General features: G+C 40.0%; 1 long non-coding RNA gene across 1 annotated transcript in view; it reads right to left on the reverse strand.

Annotated features, from left to right (window-relative positions):
* Positions 1–779: 779 nt before the first annotated feature.
* Positions 780–15622, reverse strand: part of LOC122680323 — a 30839-nt gene continuing 15996 nt past the window's right edge. The window contains exons 2-5 of the long non-coding RNA XR_006336676.1: positions 12547–12662; positions 9757–9961; positions 1111–1274; positions 780–1014 (exon numbers count right to left, since the gene is read on the reverse strand). This is a non-coding gene — a long non-coding RNA (uncharacterized LOC122680323). The remainder of the gene's footprint in view (positions 1015–1110; positions 1275–9756; positions 9962–12546; positions 12663–15622) is intronic.

The raw sequence follows: 15622 nt of genomic DNA on the forward strand, positions 1-15622 counted from the left end.
AGAATGTTATCTTGTGAATAATGGGAGTTTTGAATATAGTGAAAAAAAATTTTTTTGGACCTGATCTTTAGAAAAACAGAACAAAGGACAAAGAACTATGGGCTGCTGCTGGGAACAGACACAAGCACAAAGGTGGACGGAAGGGTTCCTCCCTGAAAGAGCAGCCCATCAAGGAGTTAAACCAGGCACCAAAGGAAAAAAAAAAAGAGAGAGACCTTCAAACTAATTTCACACTGAAAGTGATGTTTAATTTGAATCAAGCTCTTCCCAAAGGGAAAAGGTTAGTCTCACCACTGGGCTCATAGCCTCCTCCCCGCTTCTCCTTCTGTATGAATTGAAAATTCAGATTGACCATTCATCATGATGTGACACGTTCTTTTTCTCTCGGTCCAAAAATCAAATAAAAGCCTCGGACCACATCTGAGAAGCCGTTGGCTGGCCAGCCCTCCCCACCTACGTGCACGACAGAGAAGACGGGCACAAGGGCACACACACAGACGGATTCACACACAGACACGCACTCACACAGACACACGCAGCCGTCAGCACCGTGGCTCGGCAGCCCCAGTGGGCTGCTGCATGTTTGCAAATGTAAAATTAGTCACAGTAAATAACAACAAGGACGAGACTGATAGCAATCTGTCAACAGCCTGACAAATGCTCTGAGCGCTCTTGAGTTGGGAAGGACACTTAGGATAGTCATCACTCCTAAAAGAAAAAAGGATTATACGCTACCCAAACCCTAAGTACAAGCTAAAGATATTCACCTCATGAAACCATTCCTCAACTAGCCCCTTGGCACTTGCTGGAATTATTCACAGCACGAGCTCCACTTTCTCATTTTCTGCTGACTCCATGTGGGTAATTCCTTCCTCATGATTAAAAGTGAGCTTGGCAGATCCTTCAAAGCGTGGTTTGAGGTGTGGTGGGGCTCCGAGTGCCTCCTTTGTCTAAGGCAGGTTGCTAATAACGCATCAGTGCATGGACAAGCAGGCCAGGGGAATATTCAGGCACCTAAAATAATTTTTAAAGGTAAACTTTAGAGCTATCTTTATATAAACATGTTTTTATAATAAAACATGCAGCTGACAGATGAAATGAACTGTTTACCTTAGAAAAGAATAGGTAGGCTTTTCTCTTCCCGGTAATCACTCCGGCCTTTCTGAATGTCATCCTGAAGCGATCCTGCCTTCTTCGACTTATCCAACATCTGAGGCTGCGAGATAACCCTAGTAGCACTGGCCTCCTTCTCTGGCCCCTTCATTATTAGCCTCCTGGTGGGTGAGATAGAATACAGTGAATGTAATAATCGTACTTCACACAACGGGCTCGCTCTCTCTTTTAAATGGAAAATCCCCTTATTACAAAACAAGGGGTGTTCTTTTTCTTCTACCTTTAAGTAGGACTGCCACATTCATTGCTTTTTACAAAAACGCAGCTGCTTTTTAAGCTACAGATAAATAGAATCTGCTAGGCGGTAATTCGACGCAGTCTGAATGCATTATTTTCTAAGACGCTTTGGCGAGGGGCTTTTTATTATAAACTGGAATGAACAAGGAAAGTCCTTTTCTCTTCTAATTATGAATGTGTTTTGTTCCCTACTATTAACCTACAATGTCAGATTGATCTTCTTCCTTTTCTGCCGCCAGTTTGATAAATCAACTTTTTTTTTTTTTTCTGGAAAATTAGAGGGCTGATGATTAAGTCTTCATGGACTCCAATGACGAAAATAAAAATAGCACAAGAGAGAAATGAATGCAAATGCTGTGACCATAAATAAAGACAATGAAGTGGCCCTCTGATGTCCAAGGTAACGAGTCCTGTTTGGGCACTGAGAGTTAAGATGAAAGGGATTTACTTGTCAATTTCATTTTCATTAACTTAACTTTAGTAAAATTAAGGCTTTCTAGGCATTTTCATAAAGTTGACCTTATATTTATTCACGTAAAAAGAGAGAGGGTAGAACAAAGATTGAATAAAACAGCTCCATTTCTATACAGAGCGCCCAGACCTCTGGTATTTGTTGTGTCCTTGCTCATAAAGTATAATAGTCAGTAATTTTACCAGTTAGTTCTTCCTTCACTTCTGGAAGCAATGCAAAGAGGAATTAAAACAGAAAAGGAAACACTGTGATAAAAGGTATTCAATTTGAATTTTCTGCTGGCCTCGCTCTAAATCCAAAGATAAACACAGAAAAATAGTGAACTCCTAATAATATCAAAAGATGATCTAGAAACTCTATTAGCCTAGGTGTTGGTTTAACTTTGATCCCAATGTTGATATTTCTGACTATAATATTATAATAGGCCATGGTGGTTATGCTCTATGTCTGTATGGATATATTTATTGCCTTGTTAAGTATAAAAGTATTGCTGAATCCCAACAATAAGGGGAGATTGCCTCTATGTCACAGAAGGACAGACAGGGGCCCACCACTCAGCCTACAGATTTAAAGCTGATGCCATCATTTCTCTTCTTCAGCAGTAATGGAAGGATGAACGGTGTGCAGCGGATCATTTCAGAACAATCTATTCCTGTTTGCTTATATTATTTTGAGTTTATTTCCAATAAAGGTGATAGTGGGACTCGGAGGGTGCTTGTGCAAAACAGAAAGGGTTTCATGAAAGAACTCTGTACTGGGATCATATGCATAGTCCAGAGACCCCAGAGGGAGAGAGGGATCTTGAAATTATATTTCCGTCTAAGGCTTTTTACTGCCTTTCCTGTGTAGTTCTGTTTGAAATTTTTCAAGAGGGTTATTTATCTCAAGTGAGATGCAGATCAAATTTTCAGAACACCCACTCTAGGAAGAAATAGAGTTGCTGTGAATAGTGGTGACAGAGCTTTGAGATTCCACCACTCGGCTTAGATTTGAATTAGTTTTCTGTCTGATATGCCGAGGACACAGGCGGCCCCGTCAGGTCACTGGCCTTGGCATCAGAGAACAGGCAGAGCTGAGGCAACACAAACCCAGTTTATCCGGAATAAATAGCCAAGCCCCTTCACCAGGAGACAAATGGAAGTATATCAGGCATCCCTGTAAGAGTGAAATCTAATCCTTGTGCATCAATATCTTCATTGAGCTAAGGCCACAATAACAAGCCTGCTTTGGTAATCAAGAATGTGTATTTTTGTAATATGGAGATGGGAAGCAGACAGAAGAAGAAAAAGGATCCCAGTTGTATATGTGAAGGAATTTAGTTTTCTAGTTATCCTGGTTTAGAAATATTACATTTGCAGAAGTAGGTTTTACCAGATTACTCACAAAAATACTTCTCAACTTCTGTGTTCGGCATCCATTCTTTCATCCTGGTTAATCATTAATCAGATGACAGACAGATTAAACAGGGCTGAATGTGAGCTTGTGAGGACAGCATAGAATCACTGTCTTCTGTAGTATTATTTAAGGTAATAAACATTACTTTATGTGGCAATAATATAAGCCACTAGCCAGAACGCTCAGTCCTTATTAAACCTCCAAAATAATGCTGTATGTAGCTTTACTGAAAGCAACTCTATGAGGATGCAGGGAAGAATGGTGTCTTGCTGAAGACACAGTGGGAGAGAATGCTTTACTGTCTGGGCCTCGTTTCATTCTTTCTTTGAGAAAAGAATAGGAGAAGGAAAAGCAAAGAAGAAGTAAGAAGGTAGTGGAGGAGAAGAAAAAACAGGAGGAGAAAATGTCAAAAACTCGCCGAGTTCAGTAAATGAATTATTTCTTTCCTTTCCATATAAAAATAATTCTCTTCATACATTACCCCTGCCACTTACAAGCAAACTCAGTTTTAAGCATTTTAAATCTCACTTTCGGCCCCTGTAAATCGAAGATGGTTATACCTGTCTTATGGGGCTCCTATGAAGATTAAGGGAGGCTACATGAGTTACTGATGGTAACTGGTAACTGATGGTAACAGCTACCCGGTAGATGGCAGTCAATAAGGAGCAATTATTACTATTCAAGGCACTGTTAACTAGACTACTCACTCCTCTGGTGCCTCGTCACCAGGAGGCTCCTGACAAGTTCCCATACTATTCCCCGATCTCTAAGAACCCCACCGAAGCAAAATCACTCATTACAAATGGAACCCAGCACCACCTCACTCCTTTCTTCCGGCAGGTTCAGATCAGTTTATACTTTCAGTGGAAGCGCTGAACACTGGTTTTGTTTAACCTCCAGGTCCTGGGGGTGGGGAATATGGCCTATTTAGACACAGGGAACAGAAGGCACCAAATGTGTAATAATCAGAGCTAGTTGACTCAGCTACTCTGTTTTCAAAGAGTCCATAGGTATAACCAAGTTTCCAATCCACTGAGATGACATCTCCAGGGAGAAACTGGAATCCAGCCAGTTTTGGAGTTGTTGCCTTCTGACCCCAAATTCAAATTATTGTGCATTCCACACACATAGCTGCAAACACTGAATTTCAAAATGACAAAATAGCAACTTCAAGAAAACACCACATCCTGAAACATACTTTGTAAGTTACCTTTTAACTTTCATCAACATCATTATTTCCATTTTCTAAAATGGTAAAGTTAAGCTATATATGAAGATGAACTTTTTCTTTCAAGAAAGAAACATGCATCACTATGAATTTTAACAAATGTCTGCTCTTTATCCTCTTCCCTCTAAATCTATTTTCTGAATAGGATTATTTGAAATAATCTCATTTTTATAAAGCCAAATATCTTGTGATGATCAAACCTGACAATTATTGTACAAACAAATACACACTCTTGGAAGGCGAACTTCAAAAAGGTGTCCTCCTGGTGGCTGTTCGCCAGTGACAAGAGAGGCAGCAGAAAGGGAGTTCAAGCGCCACTGACCACAGGCGCTTTCAGCCAAGATTCTAATCACTGCTGAAGGAGGCAGTGCAAAGGCGATGGGTGGGAGCAACAAAATGTGTCGAATCTGGTGTTTCCTACAAATGAGAAAACATTGACATCTCCCCCACATCATGTCAGCACAGAGATGCTCTAAATATGAAAAGTAAGACAAGCTTCTTAACTCCTTGTCAAGGCTTCCTGACATCCAACACTTTAGTGAGGTCATGAAATGTGTCCCCAGCTTCTGTTTTCTGTTCTCCTTCAGGGAACACAGTGAAGAATGGGGTTGCCCAGCTGCCTTTTAGCAAGTCACACTTGGATGACTCCCATCCTTACTCAGAGACTGTGTTCATAACATTTGGACTCACGGAAGAAAACCCCAAATCAATTCAACACAAAAGAAATTCACGTATTTTGCTTCTTTAATATTTTATAGAGGGCCTGTGGTAAAGTTAAGTTGGAAAGTTTTATATGATGAAGATTACTGAGGTAAAAACTGAGGTAAGACGGAGATGAAATCTACAAGCTAATTAAATTCAGTAAGGGTTACTGAAGAGACATTATGCCCACTAAGCTCCCCTATGATCATACTTTGTTTTTGAAGGGGTGATAAATGGAGAGTTGGCATGGTTGTAGATTCCACACTGTGATCTTTTTGCAAAACCTGAGGAGGGGAAAAAAAGATGAAACGCATGGATTTCTACGCTGAATGGAAGCCAGAGCCGAGATGCAAAGAATAGATAAGTTAGAGATTCGGGGGAACTAAATTTGAAGTCAGCCAGTAAAACGGATTGAACCTTATTACCTCTAGTCACTGAGAAATTCCCGAGACAGTTGGATGCAATTTGAAAAGGTCAGAAAAATATTTCCTGCACAGCATTACTGCTTCATGGTTTAAGGGTGTACATTTGTGAGATGTCAGCTCTAATCATTTTTATTGACTTTGCTTTCCAGACAGACAGACAGTCTGGGAGGCAAGACTAGTAGATAAGAGAAAGGCAATCTTATAAATGAAAATCTCTCTTACTTTGTTCTCTTACTTGTGACTGTGAACAATCCGAAATCTTGCCCGTTCAAGGGGAAATTACACCAACTACACTGAAGAATGGCAGAATGGAAAGGAAATCAGGAGAGTATTGCTATGGCTCTAGAAACGCTACATTATTGGTAATGCTACTTATTTAGCCTCTATTACATGCCAAGCACTGTGAGAGGTAGATGATGCTGCGCTTTAATCCAAGTGTGAATATTTAAAATGAAATACCTTAAAATACACCAGAGTTAATTTACTGTAAGCATTTACTTTGAGGGCTGGCTTCATGAAACAGAGAAAGCACAGGATGAAAATGAAATAAAAAATTAAATCCCAAGGATCACAATTGAAACATACACTCAAGATATTATTTTAATGAAGTCTTTGTTGTGACTAAAGTCATTCTACAGACAACGAAAAAATATTTTTCTTTTTACTTTAAATGTGACTTGCATTTAATAAAAACTTTGTCAGCAAATGCATTTGTGGATTTTGTTTTTTTTTTTGGGGGGTGGGGGGGAACTGCAGAAGTCAATGCTGACTTTTCAAACCAGAACGGCATGATCTATTCTAACCCTGCAATGGTTTAATTAACATCTGACTTCTCTGTATGGGAATAGCCACCTGTTTGGAGGCAAGCACAAACCCATTTTCTCTTCTCCCATTTTGCGAGCAAGTGAGATGTCTAATGACCTTGAGACCTGACTGCATGCTTTCATAAGATGATCTGGCTCCATGAATATGACCTGGCAGCTCACTACTGAGGGAGCTTATCGACCAGCAAGATGGCTTTTCCTCTAAAAGACTTTATTCTAAGCAATCCCACACCTCATGCAATTCAGGAATTTCAAACTGTACCCTGTAATCAACAAGATCACTCATACCAGCAACACTAGAAGTTTTCATAATTTTAGGTACAGAAAAGACAAGTGAAAAAGACAGCTCATTAGCTAGATAGCTGAATTCTTGGCAGTGAGTGTAAAAATTTTGAGCAAGTGACTTTTTCTATATATTACTGAATACTTGGCATTGGTTAATACAAGCAATAACATTTAACAGACTTAAAACATTTTTTCAACTTGTGCAAAATCTTAGATTTGACCGTGAAAAAAGTTTTACCAAAAGCTATCGATGGTATAAAGACTTCCAGTGAATCACTGGCATTCCAGAGGATTTCAGTGAATCATTTAAAGCTTAAGCCTGTCCACATCTTCATTTCACAGGAAACGTATGACTAGTGAAGAAAGTACCCAGTGTGTGCATCTTTGAATTTCAGCTAAGTTCTCCATAAGGAAAAAGTTTGAATATTTCACATTGCTATTAATACCACTAATGATTATAATGATCATAAAAATCCTAAAACTATCATTTACAAGTAAGAATAGTGATAATAAAATAGAAGTAACAATCATTGAGGATGTCTGAGCCGTGGGCACCATGAAAATATGTCATCTCGTTTAATCCTTACATCCCACTTAAAACAATCAGTATGGTTTTTTTCCTCCCATATTATCCATGTGGGTTTCCCAGGTGGCACAGTGGTGAAGTATTCATCTGTCAATGCAGGAGACAAAAGAGATGTGGGTTCAGTCCCTGGGTCGGGAGATTCTCTGGAGAAGGGAATGGCTACCCACCCAAGTATTCTTGCCTGGAAAATTTCATGGCCAGAGGAGCCTGGGGAGCTCTAGTCTATGGGGTGGCAAAGAGCTGGACATGACCGAACGACTAACACACACACATACACACACACACACACACACACACACAGTGTGCCGGGATGTATCTGACTTTTATATTATCCATGGGGAGAATGAGGTCAAGAAACTCATCCATCCAGGTCAGATGACTCAAAGGTACTGATATGGGATGCAAATCCAGGTTCTCTGATTCTAGTCCCTATCATTTCAAAGTCATGTTAACCCAGCTGTGCTACTCTCCTCAGATCATACAGCATTTCTGGAGCATGTTGAGCTGATCTCACTGCTCAGATAGATGGAGTCAAGCCCACCACATATTTGAGTCAAGTCACCAACCACAGCCCCCTTCTAGAGCTGTGTGCGTGCAAGCTCAGTCGCTTCAGTTGTGTCTGACTCTGTGCGACCCCACGGACTGTGGCCCCCCAGGCTTCTCTGTCCATGGGATTCTCCAGGCAAGAACACTGGAGTGGGTTGCCATGCCCTCCTCCAGGGGGTCTTCCCGACCCAGCATGTCTTATGCTCCTGCATTGGCAGGCTGATTCTTTACCACTGGTGACACCTGAGAAGCCCCCCTAGAGCCACTACAGGCTAACAGTTGTTGATAGATCTCCTTTCTGTCCTCATGGAATTTAGTTCTCGAAGGGAATAATACACTCATAGCAGCCTCCTTAATCAAATTGCATGGTTCACCTATACCTCATAAATTTGGAGCCTAATTGTACACAAATTGCTTTTCTCTTTGAACTACCTTTGAATTATGTTCAGAGAAGAGCAAGAAGAGAAAGTTTTTTCTCAGCTGGGGCTGCATTAAGATCGAATACGTTAGCTCAAGGGATCCTTCTCTAAACACAACTTTAAAAGGGAAAATGTGTAGCTATTTTGTTATTGTCACTGACAGATAAATGGAATGAAAGGAAAATAATGATGGGTCACCAGAGTTTAGCACATAAACTACTGCAGGTCTTTTATTTCAACAGAATGTACCAAACACAGCCAGGTTTCAAGAAAATGTTATTTTACCTTTAACAGACAATCGTTTATTCTAACCAATTTACCAAACATATCCCTAGCAATGATTCTTCCTGTTTGGAGAGAGGTGATGACAGTTATGTGTTGAAATGCTGGTTGGCAGTCCCAGAACAGATTGTCCAGGGATCTGCCTTCATCTGCACTTTGGAGGCTGACTCTGAGCCCTTCCTCTCTGGGGGAGAGTCTAGCTTACTTGTCAGGCCCCCTTCCAGAAGGAGACCTTTCTTCCAAGCCCGAAAGTGAACTTTCCTGCTGACAAAGCTATCTTGGAGTCAAGAGGCATTGGAATGAATCAAGAGGAGACAGAGCAGCAGCTGGGCCGCACTTCTGGCAGGATGGAGACCCTGCTGAGCTCTAAAAGTGAAAGCATTTGAAAAAGAGAATTGAAACGGGGTGCAGCTACAAAGGTGGAGAGAGGAATAGGTGCAAAAGAGACAGCCCACAGAATGAACCGAAATCTGGACTGTGACTCCCCCAGCGCTTCTGAATCCTTTCTTTCCTTATACACAGAGCAAGGCAGAGAACAATGCAGAGGAGTGGGAAATAGGGACCTTTTCTTTGCATCCCTGAAGTGCTTGGGAACAAAACAAGTCCATTTCCGAACCAAACAAAAAATGTAAAGTTGTAATACAAAAAACTTTAAAAATAAAGTTTTAATATCTCATATTGAGGAATCAGTTTTTAAGACCTGGCTATCTTCAAAAGAAGATGCCTGCAAAAAGGTTTTTAAAGACAGGTTAATTGACTGACTTCTAGGTTTTTTTCCTCCAGAATTGTAACCTACTTTCTAAATTGAAACTTCATTAAAAAAAAAAATCTCTGTAACAAAAAAAAAAAAAAAACTGGAAGAAAACATCAAGCTAGCTCATTATACGAAAACCTCTCTCACCTTATTCTCCCTGTAAGCACAAACTGTTTCAGGCATTAATATCATTACAATTAAATTTCTAGGAATGACACTAAGGAATGCTGACATACAATTAAAACATGATACTCATAGTAACAGAAGCAGTTAGCACACCTCAGACGCGGTGGAGAATGAAAACAGCCTTTCCTTTCTCCTCTCTGGATCAAACGGTACTTTAGTGATTTCTGAAAGCCTGTTACTAGATTTTTATTTTAATTATTCTTCCCACATTTCAGTGTCACAGTGTTAAATGTTTTGTGTACCTGGCTGTTCTCAAGAGGATTTTGGCAGCCTGATAACTTAAATGTTATCCCAGTCCATTGCCTTTGAATTATAGAAGTCTCTAGAGCATATTCTTTCCTACCCTGGGAGATAGCATGGCTTAAATTTTTCTGAATAATTTTCAAAATCAAATTTGAAAGTTTTCATGAGAGATGATCCTCCCTGGTGGGTTATATGAAGCACAACCTAAGGGGAAAACATGAAAATAATTAGCATAAAACATATTAGCATATAGATGCCTTTGAAATAATAAACAGCAGAAAACCAAAATGCTTATCCCCAAAAGAAAGTTACAGAAAAGGATGAAATTATCGTACTCTTCTCGCATGACAACCCCAGCCTGAAAGCTGAACAGGATATTCTCATTCTGTGAAGGATGAAATGACCAGGGCAATAGAGAAATAAGCCCCAAACCAACGCTCTTTGGCTCATTATCACAGCATCAGTATTCTCTATTTGCTCTTCACCCCAGGCCCCTTGTTCTCTTTTAAACAGAAAAAATTAACAGGAAAACATGTATCTTCCATTTATTTCCTCTAAGAGCCATCACCAAATAGACAGAGCTAATATTCTCTTTTTCCAATTTTTCCCTCCTTTAGCTAATGTTATCTCTTCCCCAAGATGGCATAAGAAATGCCAGGCTTGGTCATTTCAAGTACCAGGAGGACTCAGGGGCCAGCAGAACAGGGCTTTGGGTTTGTTAACAGCAGACCATGAACACCACTGATTCTTTTTATAGTTTGAGTTGGTACAGTCTCTCAAGCATGCTGTGTTGTGAGAGAAAGAATATGGTCTTTAGAGTCAATTGTCATTTAAAAATCTGATCTGGGTAACCTTGGAAAAGCACATTAAACACACTTTTTGTTTTCTCATCTATAAAATAGTGATAGTGCGGTCTACTTTTCTGGGTTGTTGTGTATCAATCAGAGGTTATACAGGTGTCCTCTGATTTTTGAAAGTTTAGGCCAACTCACTTTTATGAAAGACCTATATTAGTATCTGTTTTAGAAATCCTAAGGGGATTTTTGCTCTTATGGAAAAAGGGGAAAAGCAAGAAGAGTAGTTGCTGTTTGTCGTGCAGTGAGCCGTTCTAGAGGCAGCGTATTCCTGCACTGAGGTCAGTCCCGCCCAGCTTCTTCCCTCCGCTCTGTGTCTCTGCATCCAGGCTCTGTACCTCTGAACCTCGTCTGTGAGCATCTGGGTTTTATCTCGACTTATTCTGTGCATCAGTTACCAAGATGTGTCCCAGGTAACTGCTTCTTTGTTTATGCCATAAGATGCTCCACTTTTCAGATAGCAGTGGTTGGTTTCTCCAGTGGTCACCTATTGATGTGAGAGTTGGACTATAAAGAAAGCTGAGTGCTGAAGAATTGATGCTTTTGAACTGTGGTGTTGGAGAAGACTCTTGAGAGTCTGTTGGACTGCAAGGAGATCCAACCAGTCCATCCTAAAGGAGATCAGTCCTGGGTGTTCATTGGAAGGACTGATGTTGAAGCTGAAACTCAATACTTTGGCCACCTGATGTGAAGAACTGACTCATTTGAAAAGTCCCTGATGCTGGGAATGATTGAAGGTGGGAGGAGAAGGGGGCGACAGAGGATGAGATGGTTGGATGGTATCACCGGCTCAATGGACATGAGTTTGAGTAAGTTCTGGGAGTTGGTGATGGACAGGGAAGCCTGGCATACTGCAGTCCATGGGGTCACAAAGAGTCAGTTGGACACGACTGAGTGACTGAACAGAACTGTATATATAAGCTGGAATATAATAGGTGCTCAATAAAGGTAATTCAACTTACTTTCCTCAGCAACTTAGGTGAAAACTCAATAATCTAGGGTTTCTGGGATTTGGTAAGCCTACTTTTCAACCACACTTCCCCAATCCTACCTGGCTGATATGTGGGTGAACATATGGCCGAAAGACATTGAACAAAGAGAGATACTACAAAAGTATGTTTTGTCTTGGAGCCCTGGTGGCAGGGGATTATGAAGGTGACAGTATAAATTACACTGGAAATAATAAAGGCAAGAAAATAAAGATCCTACAGATAAATTTCATCTCACAAAGCCAAGTGTGTGTGTTTAAATTTAATTCAAAGGAAGTCAAGATTTGTCAACTACATCTTAAATTATCTGACACAGGTGAATTCCCTGAACAAGTTCCATGCCAGGGTGTCAAAACATAGCCGATGTCCCTATATTTGGACACTATCTACATTATTTCAATTCCTATAATATTTCATTACTTTTAATGGCTCTCAAGCATTTAGAACTTTAGGAAAGGCTCTTTTGCCATAATACCATTTGATTTTCTCAATTTGTTTTCAACTTTGAACTTATAATGGATGCTAATTACTTAACCTGGTCTCTCGGAATATAAAACAGCAAAGAAAACATTCATTACAAAATACTGAATTCTGCAGAGATCTGAAATTCCAACTTGGCTCATGGCATTTTCACTCTCTTTTTGCAGAGTACTGATCTTGAAACTACCCTTTGTTATCAATGCCTGCTTCTAAGTCAACAGTTACCTTTTCAGTTTTAAAAAAAATTACCCATCAATTTCTTCAACATTTATATTGCTTTATTAAGACACAGCACACTGCTGACCATAGTAATGAGACTGGGAGGGAGGGAACTGAGAAAGAAAACCCCTCATATGTATGTTTTGTTAACAAGTATGCTACCTACTCGAGTCTGTAATAAACATGTTGCTGAGTAAGTTTTGGCTGATTGGTATGAACACAGAGCAATGGTCCTGTTTAAACTTACCTTATGGGCCATCGGTCTTGAGACAGACCCCATCTGCATGACATTCTTGCAGGACATTCCACTTAATCCTCTTCTTTTCTATTTGCTCAGGCTTAGTGGAGGCCTAGTTTATTGCCCTTTAGGGCCAGTTTAAAAAAGAAAATGTTTAGAAAGGCACAGCCCAGTGAATAAACCGAAAGTTAGTGTTTCTGTGGCTCTCGGGATTTGAAAATATTTTGATTGCCTGTGTGCCTTCTGAGAATGGCTCCTGTGGCTATTAAGGGAACGGGCCTGTTCACAAATCAAACAAAAACACATGTACACAACAGGTATTCTCAACACTCTACCAGTCATACGATAAGGTAAAACATGTTCTCTCCTGAAATCCAAAAAGGATTTGAGGGTCTACCGATTTCTTCCCATAAGAATATTTTGACTTGTTACAGGGCCTGGTTTTAAAGCTAATGATGTGCATATGTGTTTGTTCTAGCATCATTTTCAGAGATGAGTAGCAGAGAATGAGCAGCCCTCTATTTCTGCAGATTGTAATATCTTTTTCCCCTTCGGTCAACGTTCCCAAATCATTCTATCATTATTCCTCCAAAGTTTCTGCTTTCAGAACTTAGAGTCAGTTAGAGTTTGATCAAATAAATGTAAACCTTTTGAGTCAACCTCCACTGGTTATTTTTAATATTCAGTTAGTAGAATTTTCTTCATTTGCTCTTTATAGGATCAAAATATTTTTTCTTCACTCTCACAACAACAAAATAGTCAAAGTCACAAAAATTTACTCTGGCACTAACATTTCCTTGATTAAAACCATAAATGTGAAAAGATTAAATCTTTATAATCAGATATATATATATATATATATATACACACACACACACAAATATTCTCAGTGATAAGGAAAAATAAGTTAACAAAAATATTGATGTTCTTCTATGATACAAGCACTTGGAGGATGAAGATGGCATCCAAATTTGGGATGTATGATAGAAAAAGAACAAAAGTTTGTAATAATAATCATTGAAGTATATCTGTTTCATTTCTCCTAAACCATTTCTCACTTCCTCTTATGCCTGCAATGACTAAGCTCTCAACGTTACACTCACAGATATGGCCTTGCTATTATCTTGAATGTTTTGTCACCTGGTATACTGTTGTTTAAATAAAAACTGGGCCATTCTCATTTTTCATTCCACCCAACAACACATATAATTTATAAAAACCACGCCACATTCATCTTTTCAGTGCTAAAGCTGTTAGACATATTTGTGCGGAGTCATAGTAATATTACTGCAATATTAGAAACATTAATGAATAAAATTTCTATATCCCTAGGATTTTTTCCTCATCAAATTCCATGACATGAGCAACTAAGATGTCCTTAGGTAGGCAAGTGGATAAATAAGCTGTGGTATATTCAGACAGCGGAATATTATTCACACTAAAAAAGAAATGAGCTATCAAGCCAGAAATGACCAAGAGGAACCTCAAATATGCATTATTAAATGAAACAAGCCAATACTATGAGAAGTTCTGGAAAAGGCAAAACTATGGACACAGAGAAAAGATCAGTGGTTGCCAGGGGTGGGACTGGGGAGGTGAAAAATGAATAGGCAGAGCAGGGATTTGGGGGCAATAAAAATACTCTGTGTCATATTGTAATGATGGGTGTATATCATTATATGTGCATGCTAAGTTGCTTCAGTCATATCTAGCTCTTTGCGACGCCATGGACTGTAGCCTGACAGGTTCCTCTGTCCATGGGATTCTCCAGGCAAGAATACTGGAGTGAGTTGCCATGCCCTCCTCCAGAGGATCTTCCCGACCTCTGGAGACACAGGGATCAAACCTGTGTCTCTTATGTCTCCTGCATTGGCAGGTGGGTTCTTCACCACTAGTGCTACCTGGGACACCTGACTGTTAGATGAGGACCAGGTAATTTCATAATATATAAAGGAAAGATATGAGGAAGCAGACTAGAGTGAGTATGATATCAAAGTCCAAGACTGTAACCTAAATCATAAACATATGATTTTGGTTATCTGACACTGAATGGGAAAAATCATGGGTTCATCCGAAAGTTCTTGTGTAAAATGGATTTCTTTAGTTTTCTTCCAGTGTATTTGAGGATGTTTACAAGGCATAGATGCCTAATAACAGATGTCATTTACTGGGCTTTTAAGCACTTTTGCATAAATTGTCTCAGTTAGTAGGGGCAGGAATTGATATCCTACCATATTCAGTTCAGTTTAGTTCAGTCGCTCAGTCGTGTCTGACCCTTTGTAACCCCATGGACTGCAGCACTCCAGGCCTCCCTGTCCATCACCAACTCCCGGAGTTTACTCATGTCCATTGAGTCGGTGATGCCATCCAACCATCTCATCCTCGGTCATCCCCTTCTCCTCCTGCCCTCAATCTTTCCTAACATCAGGGACTTTTCAAATGAGTCAGCTCTTCGCATCAACTGGCCAAAGTATTGGAGTTTCAGCTTCAGCATCAGTCCTTCCAATGAACACCCAGGACTGATCTCCTTTAGGATGGACTGGTTGGATCTTCTTGCAGTCCAAGGGATTCTCAAGAGTCTTCTCCAACACCACAGTTCAAAAGCATCAATTCTTCGGCGCTCAGCTTTCTTTATAGTCCAACTCTCACATCCATACATGACCACTGGAAAAACCATAGCCTTGACTAGACAGACCTTTGTTGACAATGTCTCTGCTTTTTAATATGCTGTCTAGGTTGGCCACAACTTTTCTTCCAAGGAGTAAGCATCTTTTAATTTCATGGCTGCAATCACCATCTGCAGTGATTTTGGAGCCCCCAAAAATTAAGTCTGACATGGTTTCCACTGTCTCCCCATCTATTTCCCATGAGGTGATGGGACCAGATGCCATGATCTTAGTTTTCTGAATGTTGAGCTTTAAGCCAACTTTTTCACTCTCCTCTTTTACTTTCATCAAGAGTTTTTCTTCACTTTCTGCCATAAGGGTGGTGTCTTCTGCATATCTGAGGTTATTGATATTTCTCCCAGCAATCTTGATTCCAGCTTGTGCTTCATCCAGCCCAGCGTTTCTCATGATATACTCTG

This window comes from Cervus elaphus, chromosome 22 (assembly GCF_910594005.1).
Source record: "Cervus elaphus chromosome 22, mCerEla1.1, whole genome shotgun sequence".
In the NCBI taxonomy this organism is placed as follows: domain Eukaryota; kingdom Metazoa; phylum Chordata; class Mammalia; order Artiodactyla; family Cervidae; genus Cervus; species Cervus elaphus.